Below are 12,508 nucleotides of genomic sequence, written 5' to 3' on the forward strand. Positions count from 1 at the left end.
CCCAAATGAATTATAGATGTGTATATCTAGCACTACCCCTTTTGGAAACTATGTGTGAAGAGGGGAACAGGTGGAGACATTTCTCTAAAAAATCAGCTCTTGAAGTCTCTATTTTCTAGTGATCTTGGAGCCTTCACATAGGATCATTGATTTAAAAACTGAAGGAGCCTCAGAAACCATCTCGTCCTGAACTGACTTAAATAATTTGTTCCTTGTTTCATAGGTAGGATCAGAGGCCAAATTTAAACCTGGGTCTCTTTGAATCTCTTGATTCCCAATCCAATGGCCTTTTCTCAGTTTTCATCTTTCTTGATCTCTCTTTAACCTTTGAGTGTGTAGATGACCCTTTCCTTGATGTGCTCTACTTGCCAAGTTTTGTGACACTGTTTTCCTCTTATCAATGTGATCACTCCTTTCTGTCTCCTTTGCTGGATCTTCAGCCATGTCATATCCATAACCAGGGGGGTCCTCTATCCCAGGCCCCCTTCTCTTTTCCCTTTATATCTTTCACCTTGCAATTTTCTCATTTATGCCTCTATTTTACCTTTGCGACATCTTTCCTATCTGTCCTCCTCTCCTCTGACACTGCCACCACTCTAGGTCTTCATCATCTCCTGGCAGGATTACTGCAATAGTCTACTGGTGGGAAGTCTCTCTTCACTCTAATCCATCCTCCATTCAGGCACTAGTGATTTTACCAAAGGGCATCCTATCCCTTCCAGGATGAGACATAGAATTCTTTATAACCTCTCTCCCACCTTTCTAGTCTTTTTTTAAAGGTTTTTGCAAGGCAAATGGGGTTAAGTGTCTTGCCCAAGGCCACACAGCTAGGTAATTATTAAGTGTCTGAGACCGGATTTGAACCCAGGTACTCCTGACTCCAGGGCCGGTGCTTTATCCATTGTGCCACCTAGCCGCCCCCCTTTCTAGTCTTTTTATACTTGATTCTGGGATATACAGTCAGTGGCAGTGGCATCCTGACTCTTCCATATACAGGGTACTTCACTTCTTGGCTTCGGGTGTTTTCTCCATCTGTCTTCCATCCCTGGAATACTTTCCCTCCTCAATTCTGCTTACTGCCTTCTCTGACATCCTTTAAGTCCTAACTAAAATTCAACCCTTTACATCAAGCCTTTCTCAAACCCTCAGTTCTAGTGCCTTCCCTTTGTTAATTATTTCTTATTTATCTTTATAATGCAGCTTGTTTGCATATAACGATTTACAAGTTGTTTCCCACATTAGATCATGAGCTCCTGATTCAGTTCAGGAATTGGCTTTTTGCCTTTTAGTCTACCTAGGGTTCAGTACAGTGCCTGGTCCAGAGTAGACTCTTAATAATATTGAGTTTTAGAACCTATTCTAAATGGTGCCTGGGAACTGTTCCCACTTATATTCTAGAAATATCAGCTGGCATAAGTAGTAAAATCCCTTGAGATCTCTCTCATAGTGACCTTTGCTTTCTTACAATTTATAGCAGTTACATTTTTATATTGACTGTAATAGTATTTGCACTGCCTGGGTGTCCCAGTGCATGGCAAGATCACTGGATTTTCTTTAGATGTGTCTAACTAGCTGTGTGAGCCTGCACAAGTCACCTAATCTCAGGCGGCCTTAGCAACCTTATCTGCACATTGGGGATAATGATTGCATCTGAGAGTCAAAGGAGACAAAATAAGCAAAGCACTTTGCAAACCTTAAGGAACCACTGAAATGTTTCCTGTTATAATTACCTACTGTGCTTGTGGACATGTCAAGGGTAATATTGCATGGAAAAATAATCCTTTTTGAACTCTAGGAATCACAATTTCTTCAAAGAGAGTATTGTCTCTGACAATCTCATCCAGTGTGATCCTCCTCCATAATCTTCATCTAGAAAGGTCTATCCTACCTGCTGTGAATGAAGGGAGGAGCCCTGTCAAGGCACTACCTTAGAACCAAATTCTTTGCTTTTCTCTTTTCCTTTTAAATCTCTACTTCAAATGAGGAAGTTTTGTATCATTCATTTTCTAATATTATTCTCTTCTTTAACCTTATTCCTTCCTGTGAGGGGGAATGAGTGAGCCTTCATTCTCATCAGAAATGCTCAGAGAGGAAATAGCATACACACTTAATAGGGTATAGAAATCTATCTTACCCTAGAGAAAAATGAGAGGAAAGGGATGGGGATAAGGGGGAAGGGGGAGTGGGGAATAGGTGATAGAAGAGAGGGAAAATTGTGGGAGAAGGTAATCTGACACAATACACTTCTGAGTAGGGATAGGGTGAAAGGAGAGACAGAATAGAATAAAAAAGAGAGGGGAGGAATAGGAGGGAAATACAGTTAGTAACAGCCACTGTGGGAAAAGATATCAAAGCAACTTCTCTGGTGGACTTATGAAGGCAATTCAGATGGAATGTGAACACAGACTGAAGTACACTTATTTTTTCTTTCACTATTCTTGATATTTCTCCATCTTTTTTGATGGGGAGGGGGTGGTTATGTTTACCTTCACAACACAATTATTGTAATAATGTAAAATAAAAGAACCATAATAAAGCCTTACCTCTTCCTATATACTGTGATTCACTCAGTCAGGAATAGTCACTCACTACAATTTGGCTGCCAAGTCCTGTCTTCCTCAACCATCTGGGTACCCTTGGCTATGGGGGATAGATATGTGTATATACATATTTAGTGAACACATACATATATGAATATATATATATATATATATATATATTATATATATAGCATTCATGTCCCTTGAGGAGCATAGATATTTTAATACTGATAGAGTACAGGAATGGAAAATGTGAGGAATGAAGGATTGGTCTTCACAGGGTGGAGGAGGTCCCTAGGAAATCCATTACAAAGGGGGAATGGCCTCAACCAATCACAAAACTGGGAGAGTTTTCCTAATCCCATCCCAGAGATGACAAACCCAAAATTAGAAGAAACGACCCAGAAAGGTAGGGAAACTTCAGTTTTTACCTTTCAAGGCAGAGAAGTCCTCATTCTAGACAATTCCAGGGAAGGAAGATCCTAGATGGGAGACCAAGGGTTGAAAAAGGCACCTAAGGGAGGGAAGAAGGAAGAAACCCCTCCCTACAAAGAAGAGTAAATTAAACATTTTTGTGAACACCAAAGTACCTTTAAACAAAGCATGCTGGATAATTGGGGATACTAAATTATTTCTAAGTTAGAAAGAGATAAGAAACATGGCAATGTTGCCTCTGCCCTACACCCCACCCCCTGATTCTCAGTCTACTCCAACTGTTCCTAGAGAGGAGGAGGAGGCTAACAGTAGAGCCCAAGAGGAAAGGGAAAGTTTGGAGAAAGTAGGAAAAAGAAATATTTTCTAAATTAAGGAAAGAGCTGGAGCAATGCAAAAGGGATATAGAGAATCTCCCTTTATTAACTGATCAAAAGTCTTTGTCCTTGTTTCTGTTATAAGAGGTGGCAATGAGAGGTTATATGAATTGCCCCTTTAAGTACTTCAGAAGTCAGGGCATTCAAAAAGGAGATGAAATCATTAGTAGAGGATTCAATAGAACTATCTGACCAATTGGAACAATTCTTAGGGCCCAACCTCTTCACATGGGGAGAATTAATGCCAATATTAAATGTCCTCTTCACAAGAGAAAGAAAAGGAGAAGGAGCAGACAGAATGAATGTTTTAAATGTGGTAGAGCAGGATGTTTTAAAAGAGAATGCTCTGAATTAGAGGAGGCACAGATCATGCCCCTCATGACTTTTGAGGAAGAGGACTAGGAAACTTGGGGGCTCTTGTTCCTCAAGCCCAACCAAGAGCTCCTGGAAAACCTGGGGGGTGGGGACTCCAGAAAAATGTGTGTGTGTGTGTGTGTGTGTGTGTGTGTGTGTGTGTGTTTGTTCTATGTCCTGTCTTGAGTTTTGTTGAGTATTTCTGGGTCTATTGACCCAGCTTGTTCTTTTCTTTTTCTTTTAAGAAAGATGTTATTTATTTTGAATTTTACAATTTTCCCCCCATTCTTGCTTCCCTCCCCCTACCCCCCACAGAAGGCATTCTGTTAGTGTTTACATTGGTTCCATGTTATACATTGATCTCAGATGAATGTGATGACAGAGAAATCATATCCTTAAGGAAGAAAAATAAAGTATGAGATAGTAAAATTACATAATAATATAATGCTTCCCCCCCTCAAACTCCACAATTCTTTCTCTGGATACAGATGGTATTCTCTATTGCAGATAGCTCAAAATTGTCCCTGGTTGTTGGACTGAAGGGATGAGCAAGTCCATTAAGGTTGATCAGCGACCCCATGTTGCTGTTAAGGTATACAATGTTTTTCTGGTTCTGCTCATCTCGCTCATCATCAGTTCATGCAAATCTTTCCAGGCTTCGCTGACTTCCCATCCCTCCTGGTTTCTAATAGAACAATAGTATACCATGACATACATATACCACAGTTTGTTAAGCCATTCCCCAGTTGAAGGACATTCACTTAATTTACTTTTTTTTTTTGCTACCATAAACAGGGCTGCTATAAATACAAGTGATGTTTTTACCATTTTTTATTATCTCTTCAGGGCATAGACCTAGGAGTGGGATTGCTGGGTCAAAGGGTATGTACATTTTGTTGCCCTTTGGGCATAATCCCAAATTGCTCTACAGAAAGGTTGGATGAGTTTACAGCTTCACTAACAATGTATAAGTGTCCCAGATTTCCCGCATCCCTTCCAACATTGATCATTGTCCTTTCTGGCTATATTGGCCAGTCTTAGAGGTGTGAGGTGGTATCTCAGAGATGCTTTAATTTGCATTTCTCTAATAAGTAGTGATTTGGAGCAATTTTTCATATGACTATATATTGCTTTGATTTCCTCAGTTGTAAATTGCCTTTGCATATCCTTTGACCATTTGTCAATTGGGGAATGGCTTGTTTTTTTTTTAATTTGACTCAGTTCTCTGTATATTTTAGAAATGAGTCCTTTGTCAGAAATACTAGTTGCAAAAATTGTTTCCCAATTTACTACATTTCTTTTGATCTTGGCTACAGTGGTTTTGTCTGTGCAAAAATTTTTTAATTTAATGTAGTCAAAATTATCTAGTTTGTTTTGAATGATGTTCTCTTGTCTCTTCCTTGGTTATAAACTGTTTCTCTTTCCATAGATCTGACAGGTAAACTACTCCTTGATCTTCTAGTTTGCTTATAATATCTTGTATCCATTTGGATCTTATCTTGGTATAGAGTGTGAGGTGTTGGTCTAAGTTTCTTCCATACTAACTTCCAATTTTCCCAACAGTTTTTATCAAAGAGAGAGATTTATCCCAATAGCTGGACTCTTTGGGTTTATCAAATAGCAGATTACTATAATCATTTTCTGCTATTACACCTAGTCTGTTCCACTGATCCATGACTCTATTTCTTAGCCAATATCAGACAGTTTTGATGACTGATGTTTTATAATATAGTTTTAGATCTGGTAAGGCTAAGCCACCTTCTTTTGCACTTTTTTTTCATTGAATCCCTGGAAATTCTTGACTTTTTATTTCTCCATATAAATTTACTTACAACTTTTTCTAACTCATTAAAGTAAGTTTTTGGAATTTGGATTGGTAGGGTGCTTACAAGTAGTTTAGTTTTGGTAGAATTGTCATTTTTATTATATTATCTCGACCTATCCATAAACAGTTGATGTTTGCTCAGGTATTTAAATCTGATTTTATTTGTGAGAAGAGTTTTGTAATTGTTTTAAAAAAAACATTTGAGTCTGCCTTGGCAGCTAGACTCCCAGGTATTTTATTTTGTCTGAGGTTACATTGAATGGGATTTCACTTTCTAGTTCTTTCTGCTGTATCTTGCAAGTCATATAAAGAAATGTTGAGGATTTATAAGGATTTATTTTATATCCTACTACTTTGCTAAAGTTGCTAATTATTTCTAGTAGTTTTTTAGATGACTTTGGGATTCTCTAGGTATACCATCATGTCATCTGCAAAGAGTGAGTTTTGTCTCCTCCTTCCCTATTCTAATTCCTTCAATTTCTTTTTCTTCTCTCATTGCTGAGGCTAACACTTCTAACACGATATGGAATAGTAGTAGTAACTATTTGCAAGGAGTTAAGTGGTTTGGGATTTTAAACTCTGCTGTAACACCTTTGGGTTAAAGAAAAAAAGTATTGTGTTACGAAGAAGAGAAATACCTATGCTATCAGCAATATTTACTGATTTCTTTTGGGAAAAAAAAAACTAATTCATTTTAATGTTAAGCCTAATAATGCTAACAATTATATTTTTATTTTGGATAGAGCTTTTGGAATATGAGTGTTGGATTCTAGAAGTTTAGTTGTAATTGATCGGGGTTTTAAATGTATCATATGTATGACATTGGATTCTAAGAATCTGAGGACAGAGATCTGAAAGACAAAGTGTAAAGATCACAGGATATTTACTTTGCTCTTGGAAAGGGAATGAGATGTTTAAATAAGAGTCTTATGATTAATGTATATTAACAATGTATGTTTAATTTTAAAGAAGTCAAGAATGTGGACCTCTCTTGGTAACTGTAGACTATTGATATGGGTGGGGCTCAGACTGATGCTATAAGGTAACTTATTGATGAATAAGATGTATTTATCAGTTATGTGATATTCTTTTGTAACTGCAAAGATATATTCGTAATATTTAGTTGGGATTAATATGTGATTACTTTGAAGGGCAATAGGGGAAATAGCAAAAAGTATGACCCTTTCTTGGATAGATTTGTGGGTTCATGAATAATGTAATAATGGAAGGATCACTTTTTACAATCTAGTAATTTGTGTTTTACTCTTATTGCTGTTCTGTTATAATGAAATTAATAACACATGTTGGACATTTAAATCCATCTATGACATTCTAATGGTGTTTTTTTTAGTTTTTAGAATTACATATATTTTAGAAATAAAGGAATTTACAAATTCACTGTTCATAACAAAACTTGTCCAACATTCTGGTCACATATGAGTTTTACCATGATGCTCTGCACTTAATTTCAAGATAATGATTGAAGTCAGAGTTAACTTTATTTTTTAAAAATATACAGAGGTGACAGTGTGCGAACATCAAATTAAGCAGGACCAGTTAAAATAGTATGAACCTCATTTATAAAAACAGCATTTCTCAATTTGCAAAGTGAAAACTGCAAAAAAAAGCAGTTTTATATCAGAATTGTCATCAACTTTGAAAGCAAGTTTGCTTTTTTTTCCATATTCTGCAAGCCCATGAAACATTGGCTATCCCATCACACTTTACAAAACAGTTCTGATATTTGATAAAAAAAAAAAGCTATTATATAAGACATTTACATTAGAAAAAAGAAAAGTGGGGATAGGAAAGCTGGATTGTGTTGTTCCATTTAAAGGTAAACTACTCCACAGTTAGGGCATTTTTGCCTTCTCAAAGCAAAACAGCAGATAAGTCCAAAGGGAAAGAAGAGAATGGCCAATAAGATACCTAGGCAGGTGAAAGACTCTTCCAAAACACCAACTCTGCAGGCTGGACAGCCTCCAACAACTACTATGGTACTGGAAGGCTGGAACACACCTTGTGGTTGAATATTGTAGGATCCAGGTGTATATGCAGGCCGACCTGCAACACTGTAAGGGTAGGGCGGCGGGGGCAGGAAGCCGGCTTGGAAGCCCGGCTGGAGCCCGGGCTGGGCAGGGGCGCCCAGGATGGCCCCGTAGTCACCCTGGCCGGCCTCCAGGTTGTAGGCAGGTGGTCGCTCCTGCAGCAGGGGCTTGTTATCCATGGCGGGGCGCGGGGGGCAGGGGGCGGCACCCGGAGCCGGGGCACGGCGTCCTCCTCCTCCTCCTCTCCCTGCCTCCTCCGGGTTCCAGCCTCCCCACTTGGCGGGGCTCAAGGCTGCAGCCCCGGGGAAGCCCGGGCGCCACTGCCCCCGCCCCCTGCGCGCGGCCCCGGGCAGATTCTAATGCTTTTAAAGAAATCTGAAAAGTAATTTGTATGTTAGGGGGCAGCTAGGTAGTGCTCTCGAGTCAGGGGGACCTGAGTTCAAATCAGACCTCAGACACTTAGTGATTGCCTAGCTGTGTGACCGTGGACAAGTCACTTAACCCTAATTGCCTTGCCAAAATAAAAATAACCATTTGTATGTTGAGGATGGCCAGTAGCTAAACAAGTTTATGTATAGAAGTTCCTAGTAATATAAGTGAATTGGGAATATTTTGGATATGTATATATACTCCAAAGCTGTGGTTGTTTGCTTTGAAGTAAAAGCACTATGTAATAGAAGAAAGAGAAACATAAGATAATTTGAGATTTTCTGTGCAATTCCCTGGACAAGGTGGTATTTATTTGTTGTAAAATACAACAGGTTAGAAGGACGTTTCTCTAGCCAAGGGGAATCTGATATACTATCTTTATTTAGAGATGGATTAGATATGATTTCAGACAAAGGGATGTCTCTAGTAAGAGACAGGGGATGAGGCCTGTAGGGCCAGTCATAGGCAAAGACCCAGGAAGGTATCAGAGCTTTAGGTATTAATTGGGACACCATTAAGACTATAATTGGAATTTAGTGAATTATGTTCACTGGAGGTTCTAATTAGGTAACACAACCATTTTAGATTATGGGACTTTTAAATCAATTTTCTCTTATGTCAGATACCAGGAGGGTCAACAGAAGGAAATGCTATTGGGTAATGTTCTTGGAGCCAAGGAAGCCAATAGGCTAAAGATGTCAGGTGACAGGGATGGGCAACCGAAGGGGTGGCGTCTCAGTGTGGTTGAGGTTGGACCCCTTTGACTTGATTTCCCCAAATGACATTTGGATAATGTCTCACCTCAAAGAATAAATCTGGCCTGACATTTGACTTTACCTACATGACCTCTGCCCGGGCACTGACATTCAATACTTATTTCTATAAATGAATTTTCCTTTAATGTCCTGGATCTGTATAGTTAGTTACTAAGTAAACCAGAAAAAGAAGCTTTAGGTGAATTGGATCTAACAGTCAGAGATGGGTTAAGTGTCTGGCTCTGACACCTGCTATCAGCTACTTACTAGGATAGGAATTAAGTTTCCTTAGTTTTTGTGTTAGAATAGATATTTAGGTAAGAAGAAGAATGGGAAATTCTTAGGATAATTACAGTTTCAAGTTCTAGTGAAAGGAATGAGAGTTAGATAAGTACACCAGGAAAAGGAAAATATGGGAATATTTTGAAAAAATCATTTTGGTTAAGGATGTTTGAGTCATTATTGTAATGAGAGCAAAGGTTAAGATTGTTTTGTTTTAAGCCAGATGCTGGGTACTCTTAGAACAAAAATGACTGTTGAATGTATATGTTACAAGCTTGAGTCAATGTCATAATTCTCATTGGGAGTTTGCTCATGTAGTAAAACATTAATGGAAGTTTATTGTGTTAAAAGTGAAGTATGTGTGTCAATATGGCAATAAGGCAAAACATAAATTGTAATAAGCTCCAGAATCTCATTGTGATGGAAACATGTGTTTTGATCTGAATAAGATGTTAAACAGTTTCTTTACCAGAAATCAAAGTCTCAACTAGTCATCAGAGTCGGAGAGGACTTTTTGGAACAGATTCAGAAGATGCAGAAGGACATTGCATGTCTCCAGGGGAGAAGAGAAGAGAAAAGAAGAGAAGAGAAGAGAGGAGAGACACCAGACCAGTTCATCTCTACCATCTCTGGCCTATATGTACGTTGTTTAGCTGTAACTTCCCCTTGACTCTGTAAGTGTGACACCCCTACTTATGCCCTTCTCCTTATGGAAAGGAGGAAGGGAGGCAGGGTGAAAATGTTCTCTATTGAGAAAGAGGGAGAATATTGGGTGGCATTATTATATCCTACATGAGTCTGTATATCCTATCTAGGGAGAGTCCTGATTTAGACAATGGGGTATTAGTAAAGGTGAGAGGAGAATCTAGATGACAGAAGTCAATGCCCGGTCTTTTGGTGTGTCTAACTGTTGGACTTGTGATAGTTCACAGAAGTTTGAGAATTGACCTTGGGTGGCAGTACCCCTGGGTCCAGCCTAGATTCTCATTTCCTGGTCAGAGGTGCACTGTGGCACAGTATTCTGATCCAAAGGAGAGAAACAGCAGTGGCACATGACTGAGTCAGTTCAGGGTGACACTTGTTTATAACTGACTGATCAGGATATTTGCTTGGGGAGTAGCAAATGTCTGTACATGTCCAGAAGCAGGGTCCTGGATTGTACAACTTAGAGATAGATATCCTCAGACTCATGTGAGATTAATGATGGTACTTGGATCACTTGTAAAGATGTACAAACTTAGGCATTTGTTAAGGGAAACTGTAATTATGAGTTAGCAGGGACTTGCAAGGAAAGTATGAAATGGCCATTTGCAAGAAAAATAATTTAAGGAACATCACTAGATTTATTAGCTATTCTTGGGGTTGGTCCAATGGCACAAAATCAGAAATTTGTTTTGATTAATTTTGGAGCCAAGAAGACAGATCTAAAGACATTGATATAAAAACTTGTCAGTGGAAGGAGGTAGAGCAACTAGAAACGTACCTATTATCATGATGATTATATGGTCTATTTAAGAAGGCCCTCAGAAGTAAGGAGGAACAGAATTATCCATTTGTTGGAAACCCAGGAAGCTATTCCTGAAAGATCAACTAACACTAGAGGGACATTATTGGATTTGTAGGACTACTGCCCATACCCAGTTATCCAAAGAGTTGGTTAGGGAGTGACTATATAGGGTTGATCAGGGAGTTGTTATCTAGACTTAAAGGCCTACTACCTGGGCACAGGATGGGAGTTGGAGCTATGGAACCCCAATTTATATCCTGAATAGACTAATAAGACTCCAAGCTATAGTGGAAAAATTACCAATCAAACAGTTAAGGCCTTGGTACTGGCTGATCAAGTCATGCTAACAAGAGAGGCAATTATTCAACATAGATTAGTATTAGACTACCTGTTGACTGAAGAAGGAGTAGTCTGTGGTAAACTGAATTTATGAAATTGTTGTCTAAAGATAGATGAGAATGGGCAGGTGGTAAAGGAGATATCCAGGGATATCAGAAAGTTGGCACATGTTCCAATCCAAACCTGGACAAGCCCCTTTTAGTACCTCTTGGATGAATGGGTTTGCTGGTTCATGGTGGGCATCTGGGTATCTTACTATTGACCCTAAGTGGGATAATCCTATTACTTGGGTGTGTCTCACATGTATGATCCAATTAATAACTGGAATAGTACAAAATTCTATCAGTAAATTAGTATAGGTGTATGTCTCTAATAATGAAGAGGTAAAAATATTGATAGAAAAAGTCAGTAGTACTATCAAGGATGAGGATTGTGAATTAATATGAGGAAGACACTGCTGGTGAAGTATGAAGACCAAGTTGTTATTAAAAAGAAAAGGGGAGGAGTTGTGAGGAATGAAGGGCATTGTTGGTCTTCACAGGGTGGGAGGGAGGCCCCTAGGGAATTCATTATAAAGGGGGAATAGCCCTAGTCAATCACAAAACTGGGAAAGTTTTCCTAATCCCATTCCAGAGATGACAAACCCAAGGTTAGAAGAACCCAGTGCCCAACTGGTCAGGAGTGACCCAGAGATCTTGACCTAATGCACAATGAGTTTGCACAATTAGGTAATTGAATATTATCCCCTATACCCCCCTGTGACAATTGGGGCTCATCAGCATATCATGCATCATATGATGGGGGGAATCATATTAGGACATGTTATGAGATGGGCAGACCTCTTAGATTGTAACTCAAACTCTGAGAGCCTATGAAAATCCAAGAGGGGGGGAAAGAGTTTCTGAAGACTATACATTACCTGATGTTCAAATGCTACCTTGTGTAGGATTTGTGAATAAAATCTATAATTTTCTCTCACTCTAATAGGTTTTTCTTTCATTCATTTATAAAAGAAAACATCCAGTCTGAGGGCCAAAATCATTTTGACTGACTCTGCCAAAACAACTGCAGATTGGACTTGAAATTCAATAAATTTAGGAGCTTTTTAGGGATGGATTAATTAAATGTATAAACAGACATAGCAGGCAAATCATGTTATAAATATCCAAATGACCCATAGAAGGAAAAAAAAAAGGTTTTGCATCCCTGTGATAGAGGTTAGAGCAACTAGGCTATCAAAGATTCTACCTTTGAATATTTATCATTTACCCCCAACATTATTTAGACAACCTGAATTAGGACCCCATTCTGCTACATGATCTTAGACATCTCTGGCTTTCAGTTTCCCATTCCTAAATGAAATTTATTTCTAAAGTTCCTTCCAGCTCTTTTAACTAACACTTTTCTTTTAACTAGCACTTTCCTAATTCCATGCCTTTGTTCATACCATTCCTCTTCCCAGAGGATAGGTAAGATTTCAAGAGTTGTACCACGGAGGGTCAATTCTTGAAATTCTATCCATCCTTCTAGACCCAGCTTAAGAAATGTGTTCTCCTGGGCAACTAGGATAGAGCACTGGCCCTGGAGTCAGGAGGATCTGAGTTCAAATTTAGCCTTAGA

At 38.8% G+C, this 12,508-nt stretch overlaps 1 pseudogene; it reads right to left on the reverse strand.

Annotated features, from left to right (window-relative positions):
* Positions 1 to 7,278: 7,278 nt before the first annotated feature.
* LOC141489589 (membrane protein BRI3 pseudogene) lies at positions 7,279 to 7,755 on the reverse strand (annotated as a pseudogene).
* Between the last annotated feature and the right edge of the window lie 4,753 nt (positions 7,756 to 12,508).

The sequence above is a fragment of the Macrotis lagotis genome, chromosome 5 (genome assembly GCF_037893015.1).
Source record: "Macrotis lagotis isolate mMagLag1 chromosome 5, bilby.v1.9.chrom.fasta, whole genome shotgun sequence".
NCBI lineage: Eukaryota > Metazoa > Chordata > Mammalia > Peramelemorphia > Peramelidae > Macrotis > Macrotis lagotis.